The sequence below is a fragment of the Marmota marmota genome, unplaced genomic scaffold (genome assembly GCF_001458135.2).
Source record: "Marmota marmota marmota unplaced genomic scaffold, marMar, whole genome shotgun sequence".
In the NCBI taxonomy this organism is placed as follows: Eukaryota; Metazoa; Chordata; class Mammalia; order Rodentia; family Sciuridae; genus Marmota; species Marmota marmota.
In genome coordinates, this window is record NW_026000026.1 from 6,838,241 (window position 1) to 6,842,681 (window position 4,441).

Genomic DNA, 4,441 nt, shown 5'->3' on the forward strand with positions numbered 1-4,441 from the left:
GGGCTGGGGGCCTGGGCCAAGCGCAGTCGTCGGGCCACCTGCCCTTCCCACCCCGCTACCTCCACAGCCTGCCCGCAGATCCCGCCTTCCCTCCTCCTGCCATCGCAGGGGCTGAGCGCCTACTGTGTGCAAGGCACCAACAGGCGTCTGGATACAGCTGTGAGCCAAACGCCAACATCCGGCCCCGTGGAGCTGCCTGGAGACAGACTATAAACAAAAGTGAATGAATGTGTCAGTCAGGAATCAGCGCAGCCGGAGAGCGAGCCGGGAGGGGGCTGGAGCTGGCGGGGAGGGCCGAGGGCAATTTAAATAGCCCGGCTCTAGCCAGCTTGCATTCTAGATCCCCAGATCTAATTGCAGATCGGGATGAGATTCTAGTAGCGGAGGGTGGACATGAACACCACGAATCAACATGGAGCGTGGCCGCTGATGGGACCTACGGAGAGGAAACACTGAGCAAGCTGGAGCGCGCCAGCGAGCTGGCTGCAGAGCCCGGGACTCATTCCTCCAGCCCCTTCAGTCGGACAGCTGGTTCCTGGGAGGTCCTGGCATGTCAGGCCCGGTGAAGGGCTTGTCTCCCCCTGGGGAGCCCTGTCCGGTGGGAAAGGGTGCCCCAAACAACCGTAAACGGGGATACACCGGAGTCTGCCTGGAGAGGGCAGGGCCTCGGCTGCCACAGCAGGCCAGCTGCTGGGGTTGCTGGTTTATTCTTTCACACACACATTTGCTGCCTGATGAATAAGTGCATGCTTGGGGACACATCAGTGACACCCTGCCCTAGTGGATAAAAACGGAGCCAGACGTGGTGCCCCAAAGTCAGCCCCTTGCCCCCTCTGGCCCTTTTCCTCTCCTCCTCCTTTCTTTGTGCACAGTGGGTGCACCCCAGGGTTGTATCTATAGCCAGTCCACTTCCCCTCAAGCCTCATCCTGATCCTTGTCCAAGGTACAGCCATCTTGTCTGCATGCATCTTCCCCTCTCCCTTTGGCCTCCTGGCCAAGCCCCCCCAAAGATGTGACATTTCATACACTGAATCCTGTCTCTTGTCTGCTCATAACTGTCCCGGGATTTCCACTTGCTTTTGACTGGATCCGAAGCTTCTGACCTGATGCTCTGACCCAGCCCTGCCCTCCCCTCAGCTGGTCGGCCTGGGGGAACCAGGTAACTAAAAGCAATTTTTTTTAAATGATAAAGAGTAAGACCTTGGTGCGTGTTTTAAAAGAAATTAGCTGCATGGTGGGGTGCAGCGGGACCGTGCGGATTATCTTGACCCGGGTGGACAGGGAGGGCCTCTTGGAGAAGGACAGGCACTTGGAAGATGGGAGGGCATGGCCGGGCGGAGGACGAGAGAAGCCGGTTCTGGGCAGAGGGACCAGCAAGTGCAGTGCTCTGGGCAGGGGAGGGGGACGGATTGCAGGAGCAGCAAGACAAGTGGCTGGAACAGAGGAAGCAGGCGGGTCTCCACCGGGTCGTGAGGGCTTATGTGGCCATGGCCAGGACCTGGCTCTCACCCTGAGCCAGAGAGGGCCTTAGGCTGGACTGGAGAGCACCCAGGGGACAGGGGTGGGAGTGATGCCAGGGAGGAGCGGCTGGAGGTGTGGAGAGGGGCTCGGCTTGAATTTCCAAGGCCGCGCTCCCAGCATTTAGCTCTCAGTGTCCCTCTGGCTTCACGATGGCATTCCCAGGGTAAGGTGTGGCTCTCAACTGTCCCCACCCACTGAGCCAGACGGCTGAAGGTGACCCCCTCCTGGAGATCTGAGCATTTCCACAGGAGGCTGCAGAGAACAAAGCCTCCCTGTCTAGAGGGAAAAATTACTTGGGGATGGTGAAGTACCCAGACCACCGCAGCATATAGCCACCCAGGTCCACCTAAATGTCACCAGAAGTGCCTGCCTTCCTCACTCCACGGAGCCAAGGTGTGGGCATGGAAGTTTGCTGGGCATCGACTACAAATAGCCCCTGGAGGCTCCAAGCAGATGAGGTGGCTTCCAGATGAGGACACTGAAGCTCAGAGGTGGCATCCTCTTGCTGGCAGTGTCTGGCACAGCTAGGAGGGAAATCTTGCCACCTGACTCCAAATCACTGGGCCAGACAAATACCAGCGCTGCCTCTGCAAAGCCCTCTGCCCATTGTCTCATGGAATCACCCGAACATTTCCTGAGCGTCCATATGGGCCTGGCATGGGCTTCAGTGCTGGGAATTGAGGGTGAAGAAACGGACAGGGTCCCGTCCTCATGGAACTACATTCCTCTCTGGCCAAGGCCAGGAGCCTGGAGGGAAACTTGACACTTGGGGTTTTTTTTTTTTCTTCTGTTGTTCTATTCATTTATTTTTTCCCTTTCATCTCCCCTCCCCTCCCACTGCCTTCCCCACAGACAACACTTGTCCAGCACTGGCCGCGTTCTGTTGGTTGGGTGAGTCCTAGAGAGGTGTGCTTGTCATATTTTGAGCCTGTGTCAACCTATGGACACAGTGTGTGCCGCAGCTCTCGGGCTATGGCTTATTTTTCCTACAAGATCTGTCCGTGTTGCTGGGACTACGGCCATCCACTGTTCCCAGTGGCTGCACAGTTGTCCATGATGGTATGTCCCCTCTTCACTGTCCACCCTCGCAAGATCACGCAGAGGACCTTCAGCTCCAGACCCACAGACACGCCTGCACAGCCCCTCCTACACGTCTGCCGTGGACCAGCCGACGGCTTTCAGAAGTATTTCCTGAGGGTTTGGAACTGATGCCTTAGGAGATGTGTCCACACTTAGCTCAGCTCACCCAGCGTCCCTTGACGGCCTGCGTCTCTCCACAGGCTCAGGAGTCCCTGCAGCTCAGTCTCTGCTAACGTTAGCTGTTACCCAGATATCTAAATTTTGACAGTCTAACATATGCAAAGTAACATCTCGGGTGTATTTAAATTTGCATTTGTCTGATTACTAATGAGTCTGAATTCTCTTCTCAGGCTTGTTGTGCAGAAGTCTAACTGCCAGCACACCCTCCGCCCATCTTTCTACTGGGGCTCCTGTTTTATTTTCGTTTTTGTTTTGGCTGGTTGGTTGGTTGGTTGGTCGGTACTGGGGACCGAACCCAGGGGGACTTTTAACAGTGAGCCCCATCCCCAGCCCTCTTTTATTTAGAGACAGGGTCTCCCTGAGTTGCTTAGGGTCTCCCTCTCCTGGCTAACTTGCTGAGGCCGGCCTAGAACCTCCGATCCTCCTGCCTCAGCCTCCCAAGCCGCTGGCATCGTGACACCACTGGCTTGTTTCGTTGTTTGGGTGATTTGCAGGACTCCTTCGTAGGGTCTAGATTTTAAGTCCCTTGTTGACTTTAGAGATTGCAAATACCTGTCACTTCTCTTATTAACTTTGTCCGTGGTGTCCTTCATTAAAGAAAGATGCTTTCTTTTAATGTGACAGAACAATTTGGCTTTGCCTGTATAGTTGGGGTTTTGAAGGTCTTGGGCCCTCCCCTGCCCTAAGTCACGAGTGTCTTTGTCCATTAACTTTCCGTTCCTGCCTTTTGCTCCAGGTCCCCCGTGGGACGTGGATATATGACATACCTGCTCTCTGGTGGGACCCGGTGGGACTTTCCCCCCGTGGTTAGCTGGTCTTCAGAAACCCGCTCCCCCACGGGGCTGTGGCCTCCTGTGCCACAGGAAGCTTGGTGACCCTGTTTTAGCCTCACGCTCACAGCGGCCCGGCTCTGGGCCTGGGTCTCTCTCTGCTGTTCTCCAGCAAGCGCGCTGTGTCACCGTCATTCCCTCCATCAGGTTTTTAGTCCCTTTATTAAGACACAGTCACTCTCCCCTGGCTCTCATCCTCTGACACCGACTCCTACCTGGGCCCCCTCTGCCCGACAAGACCCCCGAGGAAGCAGAGGGTCCCTGGAAAGAGACCTGGGAAGCTCCAGAGCCGGAGCCACGTCCCCTGAAGACCAGGGAGGCGGCGATGTTTGCTGGGCCCGGCGATGAGCGCGTGTCGCAGGTGATCCTGACAGCCAGACCTGGGCTGGAGGGCCGTCCTGCTGGCTCTAGTAGGCAGAGGCCAGGGAGGCTGCCGAGCGGCCCGCAGTGCCCAGGACGCCCCACCGCAGCCTGGAAACGCTGCTCAAGCAACCAACAGTGAGCACCTACTGTGTGCTGCACGTTACCCTGGACCCTGAGGACGCGTGGATCAGTCCGTCCCTGCCCTCTAGACGACGAGCCAGTCCATAAACAAGCAAAAACATCAACCAGAGCTTCAGACTGCTCAGCGAGGGACAGAAATGAAGCAGGAGGAGGTGCCCGCGTGACAAGCCAGGCTTCAGCTATGTCAGGCTGGGTGGTCAGGGAAGGCTGCTGGAGAAGGTGAGGAAGCCCAGAGCCCAGGGAGGAGTCAGCCTCCGGGAGTCCTGGGGGAGGAGGCCCAGGCAAGCCCAGGGAACGGGGGGGGGGGGGGGGGGTCGGGGGTCGGT